Genomic DNA, 18874 nt, shown 5'->3' with positions numbered 1-18874 from the left:
CTTTACGTCCTTCTGGCTGCCTTCCTTCCTCCACTTCATTGCCAAGGTAAACACTGTGCTAGTACCAGTAGGAAAAGACTTAAGAAGACTTCATAGTTATGAGAAATTGCATCACGTTACTGATTATTACCTGCTGTACTTGAAGTACATGAAATAAAACAAACATGAAGGATCTAAGACAAGAGTTTCTACCCTAAAAAAAATTGTCAATAGAGTCCTGTCTTAATTCCATCAGACAGTAGTTATCCATCTGTTCTTAGCATATTTTTGTGGGGTGCAGCAAACTTTATTGAGGGTATTCAAGAGACCAGGGAGGGCTCCCCAAAGCCCCTCCTGTTATTATGGGGGTCTGGGGTGGAAATTGTGAGGGAGATGCTCAGTGTTGGGGGCCGAGTTAGGACAGGGACTCCTCAGCAACTGAGGGCCTTTCTCTTGCTCTCAGTGTTCTTGCTCAGGTGGGTGGTCCAGTGTTTCTCACTCCTTGAAGGCCATGTAGGCCATGAGGTCCACACCCTGTTGCTGTAGCTGTATTCATTGTCATACCAGGAAATGAGCTTCACAAAGTTGTCTTTGAGAGCAATGCCAACCCTGATATCAAAGGTGGAAGAGTGGGAGTTGCTGTTGAAGTCACAGGAGACAACCTGGTCCTCCTTGTAATCCATGATGCCCTTTAGTAGGCCCTCAGATGCCTGCTTCACCACCTTCTTGAGTTCATCATACTTGGCAGATTTCTCCAGGTGGCATGTCAGATCCACAATGGATACACTGGGGGTAGGAACATGGAAGGCCATGCCAGTGAGCTCCTCATTCAACTCTGGGATGAGCTTGCCCACAGCTTTGGCAGCACCAGTGGATGCAGGAATGATGTTCTGGGCAGACCCACGTCCATCACGCCACAGCTTTCCAGAGGGGCCATCCACAGTCTTCTGAGTGGCAGTGATGGCATGGACCATGGTCATGAGCCCTTCCACAATGCCAAAGTTGTCATGGATGACCTTGGCCAGGGGGGCTAAGCACAGTGGTGCAGGATGCATTGCTGACAATCTTGAGTGAGTTGTCATATTTCTCGTGGTTCACATCCAGCACAAACATGGGGGCATTGGCAGAAGGAGCAAAGATGATGACCCTTTTGGTCCCACCCTTCAAGCAGGCCCCAGCCTTCTCTGTGGTGGTAAAGACACCATTAGACTATCTAGCATACTCAGCACCTGCATCACCCCATTTGATGTTAATAGGATCTCATGCCTGGAAGATGGTGATGGGCGTCCCATTGATGACAAACTTCCCATTATCAGCTATCTGTGCAAATTGAATTTGCCATGGGTGGAGTCATACTGGATCATGCAGACCATGTAGTTGAGGTCAATGAAGGGGTCATTGATGGCAACACTCTCTACTTTCCCTGATGCAGATGTAACCAGGTGCCCAATACAGCCAAATCCTTTCACACCAACTTTCACCATCTTGTCTATAGGACGATGATGGCACTGCACAAGAAGATTCAGTTATCTCTGGGAACAGGGAAGAGCAGAGAATCTGTGCTTAGCATATTTTAATTAGCATAATGTTCTCTAGGCTCATTCATGTTGTTGCAAATGGCAGCGTTTGCTTTTTTAATAAAAAGACTGGATAGTACTCATTGTGTGAGTTTATATATATGCATATATAATAAGTATATTATACCTAAAATTTACATTTTTATGTATTACATATAATAAAATACATACTAATACTTGTTTTATTCTAACAGCTTCATATTTTCAGGTCTTATATTTAAATATACAGTATTATCCACATTTAAAAAATCCATTCATCTATCAATAAGTATTCAGTTTGTTTCCATATCCTACTTACTGAGAACAATACTGCAACTTGGATGTGCAGTCATTTTCAACAAATGAGTTTTAGTTCCTTTGTATATAGTCCTAGAAGGGAGACTTTGAATTTCCTCTTTCCCTCCAGGAATTCCCAAACTGTTTCCAAAATATTTGCTTCTGGTGCTGGATTTGGGTTTTCCTTTCTCCACATTCTTGCCAATACTTGTTGACAGCATTTGTTAGTTCCACTATATTAGTCAATCTAAGAGGTATAAGGGATCTTAGTGCTATCTTTGCAATTTTATGAGGTCTCATTTATCAATTCTTGATCTTACAGCATAAGCTATTGGTGTTCTGTTCAGAAAAATTTCCCCTGTGCCCATGTCCTCAAGGCTCTTCCCCACTTTCTTTTCTATTAGTTTCCATGTATCTGGTTTTATGTGGAAGTCCTTGATGCACTTGGACTTGAGCTTTGTACAAGAAGATAAGAATGGATCGATTTGCTTTTTGTACATGCTAATGACCAGTTGAGCCAGCACCATTTGTTGAAAATGATCTTTTTTCCACTGAATGGTTTTAGTTCCTTTGTCAAAGATCAAGTTCATTTCTGGGTCTTCAATTCTATTCCATTGATCTACCTGCCTGTCACTCTACCAACACCATGCAGTTTTTAATCACAATTGCTCTGTAGTATAGCTTGAGGTCAGTAATGGTGATTCCACCAGAAGTTCTTTATTGTTTTTGCCAAGGAGCTGAAGGGGTTTGCAGCCCCATAGGAGGAACAACAATATGAACCAGCCAGTATGCTTGGAGCTCCCAGGGACTAAACCACCAACCAAAGAGTACACATGGAGGGACCCATGGCTCCAGCCGCATATGTAGCAGAGGAAGGGCTTGTTGGTCATCTATGGGAGGAGAGGTCCTTGGTCCGGTGAAGGCTCATTGCCCCAGTGTAGGGGAATGCCAGGGCCAGGAAGCAGGAGTGGGTGGGTTGGTGAGCAGGGGGGGGGGGGAGGGCGAGCTAGGGGGTTTTCTGAGGGGAAACCAGGAGTGGATAACATTTGAAATGTAAATAAAGAAAAATCTAATAGAAAGGTGATATCTTACTGAAGTTTCAATTTGTATTTTTCTGATAATCAAAGTGGTTGATCATTTTTTAATATTCCTGTTGGTCATTTGTAGAAACTGCTTTACTTTAAAATTGTTTTTATTTTATTTTCTTCTATTTCTGACTCTCTGATCTCTCTCTCTCCCTCCTTCTGTCCTGACCCCCATCACGTGTGTGTGTGTGTGTGTGTGTGTGTGTGTGTGTGTGTGTGTGTGTGTGTGTGTATGTGTGTGATTGGACTTAAGGCATGCTCAATAACAGCGACTTCATGCCTAGGATTGTAAACCTAGTCGAACACTGGTACCTGGAAGGCACATAGACCCTAGAGAAGAACCTGCTACTGACATTTCCCTAAACCAATATAACTTTTAAGTTATAGTGAGAAATAAGTGTAGATATCACCCCTTACCAAAGAAACTTCACTTTGCAATAGATGGAAATTATTACAGAGATCCACAACTGGTCAAAATGCAGAGAATATGTATATACATATACATACACACTGATGATATATTATATATATATCATCTGATGATATATTAAATGTTGTTAAAGAGATATAATTTCTAATAACCTCTCACATATCATCTAATAATGATGACTTCCCTAAGCTACCTAGCCAACCTGGTGTCCTACCTTCGGACTCCTTTTAGCCATTCACATTACCCCAGTAAGAAAACTTTTTTCCATAGATCTATACTTTTAAAACTCCCCATCAACGACCTCAGCCACTGTCCTTACTTCAGGTCTTCAGCCTGGTGGATACAAGTATGTATCAAAAGAAAGCCAACATCTAATTCCAGATGCTAAGGTCTAATTCCAAAATCACAAACAATATTTTAAAAAATAACAGTTTGTTGTAATGGTCCCTAGTGAGAACAATTTAGATGGAACCCAAGACACAGAATTCAAAACAGCAATTATAAGCATGCTCAAAGAGCTCAGGGAATCCAAAGAGGTTACAAATGAAGACCTGAATGAACTTAAGGAGGACCTGAAGAAACTTGTGAATGAAGTCCAAGAAAACACAAACAGCAGAATGAGATAGTGAGAACCAATCATGATATGAGAATTGAATTCATCAAAGACATAGAAATACTGAGGAAAACCCAACCTGAAATGAAGTTGGAAATGGAAAAAAAACTCATTTGGTTAAATAATAATTCAACAGACAGCTTAACAGAATGGGTCAAGTTGGAGACCGAATATCAGGGCTTAAAGTCACAGTAGAGAATTGGATCATGTGATCAAAGAAGATGATTTAGGGAAAAAAATCATGAAGGCAATATTCAGGAACTTTCAGATACTGTGAAAAGAAAAAACCCCATAAATGACAGAAATAGAATTAACAGATGTATTCAAATCCAAAGGTATAAAACATATCAGCAACATAAAATGATAAAAGTTAACTCCCCAAATCTAGGGAAAGAAATGGCCCTTCACGTCCAAAAAGCATACAGAACATTCAATAGAACTAGAAAAGAAACTCCCCATACCATGTCCAGTTAAAATGCGAAATATACAGACTAACAGGGGGTCTTGGAAGATCCAATTAAAAGTAGGCTGAAGATCTGAACAGAGAATGTTCAAATGAAAAAGTACAAATAGCTCTGGTTAAACGAAATGGGTCACCTAACAGACCTCAAAGTCATGAATCTGAGAAGATGACTGACTGGTGTGTGGGATGGGGTGGGGTGGGGTGGGGTAGAGGGCATGGTGACAGGGACAGGAGACAAGAGAGCAAAGGAGGAGAGAATGTATTATATACATGCATAAAAGTGTCAAAGAACTAAACCAATAAAAAGAACTTTAGATAAAAAACTTTTTGACTGTTTTAGAATAGATTTTAAGAGAAATTCTGCAATAGCATAGTCATTTTGGGCTAGTTCTGTTGACAGACAATTAGTTGTTCAACCTATATCCAGATTAAAATTCCAGTTAAATTGCAAAATATTTTATTTAAAATATATATATTTGCATGTAAACTACAGTAGTCTTTAATATGCACTTTAACTTTCAGTTCTTTGAGCATAATGAACTTAGGTAAGGCAATGAAAGTTAGGTAACATGCTAAAGGCAAGTGATAAGCTGTGTAGACACATCTGTTGTCCTAGTACTTGGAGACTGAGGGGAGTGTCAAGGTCAGCCTGCCTGGGACACATAGGCCATAAATAAGCAAATGAAAAGGTAGGGGAGAATGATGATATAAACATACAACAGTAGGCTACAAGTTTTCTTTCAGCGAATAAACTCTGTTTACTCCGTGGCATCAGTTTGGCATAAGCATCCTTCAGGAAGATTCAAGTCTTACACCATATCTCTATAGCTTTTCCAACACTAGAGAAATACTGACTGTGCAATGGGACTCGTGTTAGTAATCTCAGAACCCCTTTATTTCATTTTGCTTGCTTTGACTTCCACACTGATCTAAATTTCACTTTAAAGGTATTTTGTAAGCTTTTCAAAAGCTTGATTTAAGTTTGATGTTCCAAAGTTAGAGTACTTACTGAAATCGCTTTGTTAGAATGGAGGTAGAATTTTATATGTGTGTGTGTGTGTATATATATATATATATATTTGTATATTTATGCATTTGTAATAAATATGTATAAATTTATAATATCTTTTATTTTATACATTTATGATAAACAAATAAGTATACATTTATAAATATATATATTTGTATATTTATACGTTTAGACATATAAGTCTAAACGTATAACTATACATGCTAAGTGTCTAGAAATTATGATGGAAAATGGGTACTAGAAGAACAAGCAAGCCCCAAGCCCTGACATCCCTGAGGGTAGCTCACAACAGAAGCAGGGACTGTGATTTTGACAAGTTCATAAAAGAACAGGGGATATGGCCTTTAGTCTCAGTGGGAATGAGGGAAGACTCCTGTACTAAGTTAGGATGCCTGTAGGGATTGGCTGGTGTGAAAGCTTTACCTAGAAAAACATAAGCCATCTACTGATGAGAAGAGACAAAGTAACAACAAAACAAAACAACAAAACAAAACAAAAAGCCCCTCAAAACCAAAAGTTAGTTCCCAGTGTTAGGAAAAGTCTCTCTTGGAAATCTAGGATTTAAGTCTCTGCACTCATTCATTCATGAATTTGATTTTTTTCTACACTAGAGCAGTCCAAGAAATGCTCTGCTAGGGCTAGAGAGATGGCTCAGGGCAGAAAGTGTTTGCTGTGCAGGTATGAGTGGATGATCTTCACTCCTAGCACACCCGAGCCTTGCCTTGTGTGGCGGCTCCCATCTGTAACCCCAGATTTTTCCCGCAGGGAAATAGGAATATTGTCTGGGCCTGATGGCTTGCGCCTGTCTGTCACCACAGTTACACAGGAAGCTGAAGCACAAGGATAACAAACCCAGCCTGTGATACAGAGTGAGCTTAATGCCAGCTTGGGCAATTTAGGGAACCGGTGTTTCAAAACAAAAGGTACAAAAAGAAAATGTGTGGGCATGTTTTACTAGTCTCTGATTGGCTACTAAGTTCTAATCATGGATTCATACAATCTCTAGAAAAAAGAAGCAAAGGAACTCATACTCAACTTTGTATTTTAAAAGTCTTAGGCACCATGCTAGATGCTGCAAATAAATATAAAACTGAGCATTAAAGATGTTCTTAGCTTTACAGACCCTTAAGATCTATCAATGAAATAAGATGTTAAATCAGTAGTTAATTCTTTCTCAGAAGCATTTCCATTTCCCTCCAAACTTCCCGTTTATAAACTATGAACCCCTGCCTTCTGTTAGTCATACCTGCCCATCTGGCAGGGCCCCATCCTTTCTCTTGTAGCTCTCAGGGAAATTAGCATCCTCAGAATTGTTCTTGCTTTCCTCTTTCATAATACCACGTGGTCCTTTGCAGTCCCCAAATTGTATGCAATTATTAGTTTATCTTTCTGCCTCTGGCATTAGTTATGATCTCCTTAAAACAGGAGATTGGATTTCCTTACTAGTAAGCCATCATCTTGTTGAAAACTTTCATGTATGTTACATACATGATGAAGTAGTGAGGCAATTATGCAGTTACTGCAACTTCAGAGGAAGGCAATACATACACCATGGTTCTGTGCCTCAAACAAAAGTAAGCCAAACTAAAACACTGTTGATCAAAACTTTTTAACACTGCAGGTGCAATAAATCATTGCCCCTAAGGACTAAATAATGTTACCAGAAAGAATTGATTTTAGCAATTGTCTTGGGAATTATTCTTAGTCAAAATTCTTACTTTCTCACATACATGGGGCTCCTTTTTATGTCATTTTAAAAATAAATAAAATTAATGAGGAATTCAGAAAATACGGAAAAAATACTCTTATCCAAAGACTTTTTTCCCTCTGTAGAAGTTTGTTCATACTGACCAATTTATCTGGAGAAGATGCAAGTCAGTAAGAAAAACAAAAACATTTTATGTGATAATATTTTCCTTCTTGGGTTGCTACATCATAATTTCTGTGTGATTGTTTTATATACTGACATTTTCAGGGGCACTAATATTTTGTTCTATAAACTCCTTTGCTACCTAGGATAACTTTAGTGTGACATGTTTTCCAAATTACTCTGAAGACTTTAGCCTTATTAAATACATATTCTGAGGTACTTGTAATTTTTAAAAAAGCCTCAATATTTTATTTACTTATATGCAAAGGCAACTTGCAATTGAGACAGCTGCCTTGCAAATCATGCCATTGGCTAGAGCATATTGCCAAAGGTAAGTTCTCTGTAGCTCTGTGACCGAATATTTCAAGGTCTCTTATACAAAATAATCTGCCGTTGTATACGCATTTCAAAAGACAAAGAGAGAGCCAGATGAGTTAAGACCATAAAGACAGATGGGTCTAGTTGTCTGTTACTGACCTGCACTGCAGTCTGGCCTTTGCCTGAAGTCTGGATCTCACAGAAGCGAATTTTCTCACTATTACCAGGTCCTCTGTGGTGTTTATTAGACCCCGTCAACACTGAGAAAGGAAGGCTGCAATTCAGTACGTGTAATTCAAAAGAATTTCTTCAAGACTTCTTTGAGGTAATATAAGGAAGTTCCTTTGATTTCTACCTTAAAAGAAAATTGGATCTTAAATTTAACTCTGCAGATACACATCTTTCGGACCATCACAAATAAAACAGGCAGACTGCCCGAGGACTCTTGCCCATTGTTCTGGCAGATTGCACTCGCTATACTATGGGAAATGAAACACTCCTACATCTATCTGTCTCAGAAATTGCCCCAAGAAGGAAACCTACTATCTCCATGATTATCTTGAATTGGGAGTATGGAACAATGCATTCAGAGGGACAAAGGAAGTAGGGCCATAAAGAAGGAAATAGAACTTTTCTGTATGTGCTATTAATGAAATAATATTCTTGGAAAACCAAAATCAATAATGGATTTGCATAAATTATATGAGGCAACAGGATATGACTATGATGTTCAAACACTAATAATCTTATGGATGCAAACACTTGCCAGTTTAGTAGTTAAAAAAAAAAACCTCAAAAATCTTAATATATATTTTAGCTATTTATAATAAACAAACATATACAAAACATACTTAGAGGGATACTTAAAATATAACTGAAAGTTTCAAAATCGATTTTAATTAATAGAAATTATTCATGTTTACAGAATGACTCAATATAAAAATTTACCTTTATTCAGGTTAATATAATAAGTACAACATCAAAGTTCCATGTTCACAAGCTACGTAAATAGATTTTGAAGTTCATACTGAAAAATTAACATAGGAGAAGAGCTTAGAAAGTTCACGATAAAACAAAAGAATAGTTTTACCAATTTTCACAGAGAGAAATATCTCAATAATTACAATGGAAGTTGCAGCTAAGCTGTAAATGTATCATCTAGATCAACCTACCCCCATCCAAAGTTCTGGAAGCTTCTTAGAAGAAGGGCTGGAAAGAATATAAGAATCGGCAGGTCGGGGAAAGAGCTATAAAATGAAGACCTCTAGACACAGTATGACCATGACACACGCCAACACCCAACAGCTGTAGCCAACTACACAAGACCTAGACAAGATCAAGCCATTCAAGATTTCAGCATGAATGAGGAAACAGGGTAAGTGCTCCTCCACTAGAACTCCCTCTAGAAGAACCATTTGCAGTTGACAGCTGCTGAGGAAGGGGCAGTGATTTTTTGGGGGATATGTCTACCAGTAGATAACCCCACATCCAGGCATGTGGAGGGAGCATTATGTGAACTCAGGGGCTTAGTAATAATTAATAACAGTAATATCAACCAAAGAGGACATGCAGTTGGGAGGGAGTTGTGACAGGAAGCATCAAGGAAGGTGAAGGCAATCCCCATCAAAATTCCAACTCAATTCTTCAACGAATTAGAAAGAGCAATCTGCAAATTCATCTGGAATAACAAAAAACCTAGGATAGCAAAAACTCTTCTCAAGGATAAAAGAACCTCTGGTGGAATCACCATGCCTGACCTAAAGCTTTACTACAGAGCAATTGTGATAAAAACTGCATGGTACTGGTATACTGACAGACAAGTAGACCAATGGAATAGAATTGAAGACCCAGAAATGAACCCACACACCTATGGTCACTTGATCTTCGACAAGGGAGCTAAAACCATCCAGTGGAAGAAAGACAGCATTTTCAACAATTGGTGCTGGCACAACTGATTGTTATCGTGTAGAAGAATGTGAATCGATCCATACTTATCTCCTTGTACTAAGGTCAAATCTAAGTGGATCAAGGAACTTCACATAAAACCAGAGACACTGAAACTTATAGAGGAGAAAGTGGGGAAAAGCCTTGAAGATATGGGCACAGGGGAAAAATTCCTGAATAGAACAGCAATGGCTTGTGCTGTAAGATCGAGGATTGACAAATGGGACCTCATGAAACTCCAAAGCTTCTGCAAGGCAAAAGACACCGTCAATAAGACAAAAAGACCACCAACAGATTGGGAAAGGATCTTTACCTACCCTAAATCAGATAGGGGACTAATATCCAACATATATAAAGAACTCAAGAAGATGGACTTCAGAAAATTAAATAACCCCATTAAAAATGGGGCTCAGAACTGAACAAAGAATTCTCACCTGAGGAATACCGAATGGCAGAGAAGCACCTGAAAAAATGTTCAACATCCTTAATCATCAGGGAAATGCAAATCAAAACAACCCTGAGATTCCACCTCACACCAGTCAGAATGGCTAAGATCAAAAATTCAGGTGACAGCAGATGCTGGTGAGGATGTGGAGAAAGAGGAACACTCCTCCATTGTTGGTGGGATTGCAGGCTTGTACAACCACTCTGGAAATCAGTCTGGCGGTTCCTCAGAAAATTGGACATAGTACTACCGGAGGATCCTGCAATACCTCTCCTGGGAATATATCCAGAAGATGTCCCAACCGGTAAGAAGGACACATGCTCCACTATGTTCAAAGCAGCCTTACTTATAATAGCCAGAAGCTGGAAAGAACCCAGATGCCCCTCAACAGAGGAATGGATACAGAAAATGTGGTACATTTACACAATGGAGTACTACTCAGCTATTAAAAAGAATGAATTTATGAAATTCCTAGGCAAATGGATGGACCTGGAGGGTATCATCCTGAGTGAGGTAACACATTCACAAAGGAACTCTCACAATATGTACTCATTGATAAGTGGATATTAGCCCAAAACCTAGGATACCCAAGATATAAGATACAATTTGCTAAACACATGAAACTCAAGAAGAATGAAGACTGAAGTGTGGACACTATGCCCCTCCTTAGAATTGGGAACAAAACACCCATGGAAGGAGTTACAGAGACAAAGTTTGGAGCTGAGACGAAAGGATGGACCATCTAGAGACTGCCATATGCAGGGATCCACCCCATAATCAGCTTCCAAACGCTGACACCATTGCATACACTAGCAAGATTTTATCGAAAGGACCCAGATGTAGCTGTCTCTTGTGAAACTATGCCAGGGTCTAGCAAACACAGAAGTGGATGCTCACAGTCAACTATTGGATGGATCACAGGGCTCCCAATGGAGGAGCTAGAGGAAGTACCCAAGGAGCTAAAGGGATCTGCAACCCTATAGGTGGAACAACATTATGAACTAACCAGTACCCCGGAGCTCTTGACTCTAGCTGCATATGTATCAAAAGATGGCCTAGTTGGCCATCACTGGAAAGAGAGGCCCATTGGACATGCAAACTGTATATGCGCCAGTACAGGGGAACGCCAGGGCCAAAAAAATGGGAATGGGTGGGTAGGGAAGTGGGGGGGAGGGTATGGGGGACTTTTGGGATAGCATTGGAAATGTAATTGAGGAAAATATGTAATAAAAATATTTTAAAAAAAGGAAGGTGAAGGAAAATAGTGATAGGTCGATGTACTCAAGACACATTCTATAAATGTATGCAATTTTTAAAGAATCAATAAATTATTTACTTTTTTGTTAGGTTTGTATATTTGCTTGTTTGTTTTCAGATAGGATCTTCCTACATAGTCCTGGCTGTGTAGACCAGGCTGGCCTTGAACTCTAGAGATCCACCTGCCTCTGCCTCCCCACTGTTGTAATTAAAGGCATGCACTACACTTTTAGCCATCCAAACATACTATTTAAAACAAAATAAAGTTGCACTCTTTGTAAGAAAAGAAATTACACAGTAATTTCAAAAATAAAATTACCTATATAGAGAGAGACTTAAGAAAAAATGAAATCTCAAATAACCTAGAAAAGCATTGACATTTAAATAAATTATGTTGGGACAACTCTGAGTGTTCTCATACTTCACATCCTAAAATAGACTATACTAGAGTAATCAGCATGGACCAGAGATCTAATACTGAGTATTATAGCTGGCAGAGAACTATCGGAATCCTTAAATAACCTGTGAATGAGTTATGACCCAAATTCTAGAGCCAGGGGAAGATTGATACAGTCAAGGACATTAGAAATACTCAGTGTCCAAAACCACTGTGTCTTACTTAGTCACTGTTCTATTTCTGTGAAGAGACACCATGACCAAAGGCAATCATTACAAAAAGAGAAAAACATTTCATTGGCTTGCTTATAGTTTTAGAGGGTTAGCCATGACCATCATGGTGGGAGGCCGACAGGCATGGCACTGGTGCAGTAGCTGAGAGCCGATAGCAGTTAGAGAGACTGGGGCTGGCATTGGCTTTAGAAATTCAAAGTTCACTCTGGAGACATATGTCTTCCAACAAGGCTAGACCTCCTCCAACAAGAAAACACCCCCTCTAACAAAGACACACCTCCTCCAACACGAAAGACACACCTCCTACAACAAGGCAATTCTACTCCAACAAGGTCATACTTTCTAATCCTTCCAAATAGTTCATCAACTATGGACCAAGCAGGCTAGCATGTAAGCCTATGGCTACCATTCTCATTCAAACCACCATGCACTATAAACAAATTCAAATGGCAGATCTGAAGAAAACATTCACTACACTTAAATATTTCCAGAAGCCAGATGACCACTGTCTTTATTAAGTGACATGTTGAATTTTTCAAAGACAATTATAAGACTGCTATCTCTCATATTTAAATAGATATTTTTTAAAAAATTAACAACTTGATACAAAATGAGCAATAGTTATAATCTCTTCACAGAAAAGGCTCCCAAATAAATAATTTTGTAACTTCTGGAATAACAAGAAAAAAATAAAAATTTAAACTTCATTGAGATACCATTTTTGGTGCAGTATCGACAGTTTGCATATAAAGCTTTGAGATATGAATTCCCAAATATTGTTGATGGAAATGTCAAATGCTATGGCCTGTGGGGAAGATATTTGGCATTCTGTATCAACATTTTACTGCATTTACCCTCAACACAGCAGCAATTCCTACCTGTGGGAATTTAACTTGAAGACACATTTCCACAAATGTGGGGATGGAAAAGAGCCAACAACATATGTAGAAGGTTATTCACTGAAGGATTACTATAATAACAAATTACTGGAAACAGCCCAATTTACTCAACCACCAGCCGCTGGTAGAATAAATTAGGGAACATCCACACATGGAATGCTATCCACTCTAAAAAAATATAGATGAATGAATTGATAGGAAGTGGTTTCCAGTATGCAGTATAATTTGGAATTCATATATATTATTTTATCTTTTAAACTTTTTTATTTGTATTATTTGTATTTGTGTGCAGATACGTGTGTTGGTGAGAGTGAATATCATGTGTTCAGGTACCTGTGGAGGCCAGAAGATAGTGTAGGCTTCCTTAGAAGTAGAGTAAGAGGTGTCTGTGAGCTACTGGGTGGGTGCTGAGAACCACACTTGGGTCTTATGCTCTTTGTTATAGTCGCCATCAGCTGTAAAGAGAAGTGTTGATGAGGGTGAGAGCTTCACTCTCTGTGGGTGTAAGGATAAGTATAGAGCATGAAGTTAGAGATTACACTGTTGTAGGGGAAATAGCAGGTTCTCCTTTAGTGTCCACAATCTTATCAGACACAAGTAGTTGGCTAGGTTTACAGTAAGTTTGACATAAACTAAACTTTTTTCTGTTATTGCTTGGGAACTGTCTTGTGATAATTACATGGTATTGTGAGTAAGGAGATATTAAAGATATTACGAAAACCTTGCTGTTTTTAGGTTGTCAAATGGCAAAGAACTTAGTAATGTTATGGAGCTGGGGAAGACATAGGAAGTGTACAAAACAGCCAATGCGGCAACAGCAAGCCATAGGTGAATCCAGATGAAGAGTTATGGACAGGGCAAGGCTCTCAACATTTTTCCTTGGTTTGAGTTTTAAAAACTAAAGTTGAGGACAAAGAAACTGCACTACCAACCTCCTCTTCCCCATCCGGGGGGGGGGGTTCTACTCTGAATAGCATCTTAAGATAATTTCACATCATTTGATTCATGTGATATATAGCAACTTTAACTAGAGACTACAAACTCGTGACCAAATTTTAAAAGTAGAAACAAATGTTCTTTTTTTTTTCCCCTGTTTAGTCTGCAGCACCCTCTTCATCTTTACCTGGACCTAGCTAAGCTGGAAAACTGCTGTAAAATCCCTTGAAAGTCACAAGAGGCTTAGTGTCATGCTTCCTAAATGTCTTTACAATTCCTCAAGTAGACCGAGGAAAAATGAATTGAGAAAGATAAAGACAGGTAGGCAGGCAGATAGACAGACAGGACTCTTAGAACAGCATTTTTTAGTGTCTTAAGCTGTTCTCAGTTTCCATTAACACAACGTATCTGCGTTTGAGGACTCTTCTCCTGCTAGAGCAGCTACTGATGTACGTAGCCTACTCTTTACCTCATTACTCTTACCCACTTGTAATTAAACGTTACTAGATTAGTGGTTTGCACTTCACAAAATCGTGAGCTGCTCCATGGCAACTTATGGTCACTCAGTGGCTTTTCTCCCTGACTTTATTTCCTCAGGCGTTTGACTCAACTGCACTCATTATTTCTGCAAATGGCAAATGTGTGACTTGAAGTATTAACACTTGTCTATGTCCGTGTAATTTATGACCAGAGCATGGTTCGTGTGTAAAAAAGAGAAGTGAGCAATCCCTTTGTAATTAGTGACCTGCTAGCCTTGCTGTAAGGCAAACCAGCAGGAGATATGCCTCTCGTAGAGCTTCTCTTCTACTCATCTCCTGAAAACAAGATTTAGTCATCTATGTCTGGGGGAAATTAGACGAAATGCGAAGCACCTTTACTTCAGACCAGCTATTCTTATTCTGTTGAAGCTCTGGTTGCTTGCATTTGGTGAAGGGCCTGGCACAATGGGGAGAAAGTATCTTTCATTTTCCCTTTCAGTTTTATTCAGGGAGATGCTCAGCTCCAAATTAGAGTGTCTATCCAGGGTAGTGGAGCTGGAGTGTCGTCGTCAAAGGCACCAAGGCTTCAGGAGCTTGAAATTTACATACTTCCATAACCAACTCAAGAAGAATAATTTTAAAAGTATTGATAGAAAAATCAGATGCACACGTGGATGCTTTCTTAAAATAAAAAAGAAATAATGTATGTGTAAATCATTTTTAAAGAACTGACAGTTTAAAAAGAAGAGCTAACAATTACCATGGAGGAATTCAGAAATAATATGCTTATTATGCAACTAATTAATATATTTCAAAATTGTTTTTCTACAATTTTCGTCAATTTTCATGAATCACTTAACTTTGTAATATTTTCTATAAAGCCCAAATCAAGGTGATTTAATATTTCTTCCAGCATGATTAATAGAAATTTATAGACTTTAATCAATTACCTATTTTCTTGGTTTTTGGTAATATATGAAATTTTAAGAATTGCTTCTGAATTTGGAAAAAAATTCTACCAAGTTTCCTTCAGATGCAAATTGAAAGATTTCTGGCCATTGTTACATATATGTGGTATTTTACTTAGGATTTCTATTTGCTGTGATGAAATATCATAACCAAAATTCAAGTTGGGGAGGAGAATTTATTTGGCTTAGACATTCCGAGTCACTGTCCATTGAGGGAAGCCAAGGCAGGAACTCAACCAGGCAGGAGCCTGTAGGCAGGAGCTGATGCAGAGGCCACGGAAGGATGCTGCTTACTGGCTTGCTCAGTCTGCTTCCTTACACAACCTAGGATCACCAGCCCAGGGATGGCCCACTCCCATCAACTACGAGTTAAGAAAATGCCCTAAAGACTTGCCAGCAGCAAGTCTTTAGTGAGCATTTGTTTCGATTGAGACCCCCTCCTCTCTGATGAACTCAGTTTGTGTCAAGATGACACAACTAACCAGCACGTTTAGCATAGTTGAGGGGTTTGATTGTGAGTCAGTAAAAACCAAACTCTTAGGTTTATCTTTCTGATAATTAGGACAGTATTTTATATGCTAATGCATGTCATATCTTATCTCTCTTGACTATCTACATAGTTTTTGCCTGGGAATTGTTGGTGTTTTTTGTAGACCATGCTCAGTGACTTACTATAGGAGAGAATAGTATTTATTCTCAAAACAAGTCTAAGGGAGTTTCCCATATATTGAACTGATTGTGACCCTCATAAATATAATTTATTGAAAACAGTAGTCTCTACCACAGTTCTGGGACCTTGCCTCCAATGGGAGAAGAATTATATATTAAAAAAAAAAAATCAGAGTAGAAATATGTGATTGCAGACAATCAAATTTTTTTTTTAAAAAAGAGCTTACTTCACAAATTTTAAAATGCATTTTGATAGCTCACTAGAGAGTTGTCATGAGACTCAGGTTAAACCCATCTCTGGCTGTCATTGCTGTGAAACTGCACTTTCTCAACGCAGTGACCATGATTCCTGGCTGTCTTTATTCTTCCTGCATTGAAAACACTGAGTGTAAAAGAAAACATTTTCACTTTCTTTTAATGCACTTTTATTTGCATTTGCTCATACACACATCTATAGATTAGTGAAAGAAGCAAACTCTTTGGGCCCCTGTGGTAGCAGTTGTATGATTTCAAAGATGTGTCTAATTTTAAGATTTCTGTGATGCTCATAACTGTTCAGAATAATATTTCAAAGAACATTTCCAAAACTAATAAGAGTTTAATACCAGCCAAAAGCTTGGTATCTGGAGGGGATTAATTATGACATTAAAGGAAGCTGGGGGTTGGGTGTTCAATGCAATATCCACAAAGGCAAAACTGTATTAATGTAACATTACAAAATCCAACAAAATATTTGCAAAAAGTAAGGGTAAATATCACGTTGTACATTTCCTTCTTCCCATGGAAGATGTTATCTATCTGGATTAGAATTTTGGTGGAAAATTTCCTGTGTGAAGGATGTGGCAGGTGGCTGCCATTTGGAGTGTGAAAAACAGAGTCATGTGGGTATAATTCTGAAAAAAAATAGTCAAACGACAGAAATGAATTTGGGAATTTTTTTTCTAACTCGTAAAGGTTATTTTGAGCAGAAATTTAGAAAAATACTGGAATGTAAGAGATAATAAATTATGTCTTAAAAACTTCCAACATAAAAGGAGATAGATCACTATGTCTCTGAATATATAGACAAAGAAAGGTTTCCCTTTTGAACTATATTAAATATAAACACTTTCTATAGTCATTATCTGTGCATTTAAAAATTATTTTCACACAAAATAATGTGTCATAATTCGATGACTGGGCACTTCACTAGCATGTGTATGGATCTACGCTTAATCTTCAGCACTGACAAAGAAGAAAAAATTATTCCCACCAAAATGTTCAGAGGTATACCATGTGAAATATTGTTATCTGTAAAGTCCAAAGAAATGTGTGCAAATAAACTTTCAAACCAATATATTAAGAACCTGTAAGCTTATGTTTTATTTTTACTTCTGCCACTATATTAGATAATTTCCTATGCTGTGATAAAACACCATGACAAGCGTTATAAATGGAAGCATTTGGGCTGATATTTCCAGAGGATTAGAGTCCAATGTAACAAAGCAAATCATGTCAGCAAAAAACAGCAGAATGTTCACAACTGCCATGTCAATCAAGAGATAGAGAGCACACTGGAAATGGCAGAAGCCTTTTGGAACCCCAAAGCCCATTTCCAGTGATACAGCTCCTTAAACAAGGTCATATCTCCTTATCCTTCCAAAACAGTTCCATCAACTGGGGACCTCGTATTTAAACCTATGAGTATATGGGAGTCATATTCATTCAAACCGACATAGTTAACAACTGACTTTGAGGAAAACTGTTTAACTTTATCATCAGTGTTATTATCTGCATCATGACAATTCTGCTATAGAATATATAATTATTTTAAAGATCCATCGTCTTCAGGGGCTCTGTATATCTATTTGCATGTTAATATTCCTTTACTCAGGGAATGGAACCTGAAAAATAAAAGAAAATAGCGAAACAGAATGAATCAAGATTACTTATCTCATAGCTAACATAACAAGTTGAAAAGATTAATGACCCATAAGATCACTTCAGGCTTTCTCGTCTCTGTGAGCCATATTTTCCACTTCTTTTCCCTCTTCCCTCCAAGAAGATGATTTTATCTCGTACAGACTGAGAGCATTAATGGCCATTAGACCCCATTTTCTTTCCCAGGAAGCTATGGAAGTCACTTGCACTTGTATTTCCTGCCTCTTCCCTGCTTGTTCTGATAAACCAGTGTCCTTTCTTCAAGAATAAAGAGCAAGTCCTTCTACTTGGCTTGCAGCATCCTCCTGTTACTCTGATAAGCACGCTGTCTTCTCCTACTGATCCATGTGTCCATACAAAGCTTAGCTTCTCATGTATTTGTTGACAAATACCTAATTTATATGTTCAGCACAGACTTATCTGGACTCCAAGTCACGTGAATAAACATAGGATTATAATTTATGTTCCTTATATTCTTAAAGTTAGACTTTATAAAGACAAACTCTCCATATTGCCTCTCACCTTTCCCAGCTAGGGAATAACACTGTGAATTCTGTCTCCATCTGTGACATCTATACTTAGTTCAAGTGAGAAACCTTAGGCTCAACCCAATTCTTACTGGGCGCCAACCCTAAGCCAACCAGCCCGCTACTTTCTCCTGCTGAATTATGTTGTGTTTCAGGCTCCTGTCTTTTTGTTGCCATGGCAAACATCTTTGTCTACACACTATATTTTCCCCCACTTAGGCTATTGGAACACTTTAATGGATTTCCTGCCTATACCTTACCCTATTTATATCTCACTAATCTCCCAGGACTTGAGGCACAGGATAAATAAAGGTATTGTTATGAAACTAAATCTAGGTATAAATTATTCAAGCGATATAGAAAATAATGAAAAACACTATCAAGCCCTCCTGAAACCTCACTACATGGAAATATTAGATGGATGCTCTTGAAAAGTTTTTCTCTATGCATACTTTGGGGGGAGAGAACTAACATGGTGTTTTGATAAGTATCTTGGGCTGATCTTGAACTCATAGCAAGCGTCCTGCTTCAGTTTCCTGAGTATGGGATTATTAGAGTG

The 18874-nt window shown here is 38.3% G+C and overlaps 1 pseudogene; it reads right to left on the bottom strand.

Moving 5' to 3' along the window:
- Positions 273-1482, bottom strand: Gm7784 (predicted gene 7784; annotated as a pseudogene).

Source organism: Mus musculus, chromosome 1, assembly GCF_000001635.26.
Source record: "Mus musculus strain C57BL/6J chromosome 1, GRCm38.p6 C57BL/6J".
Taxonomy (NCBI): domain Eukaryota; kingdom Metazoa; phylum Chordata; class Mammalia; order Rodentia; family Muridae; genus Mus; species Mus musculus.
This window is presented reverse-complemented; position numbering and strand designations above follow the sequence as displayed.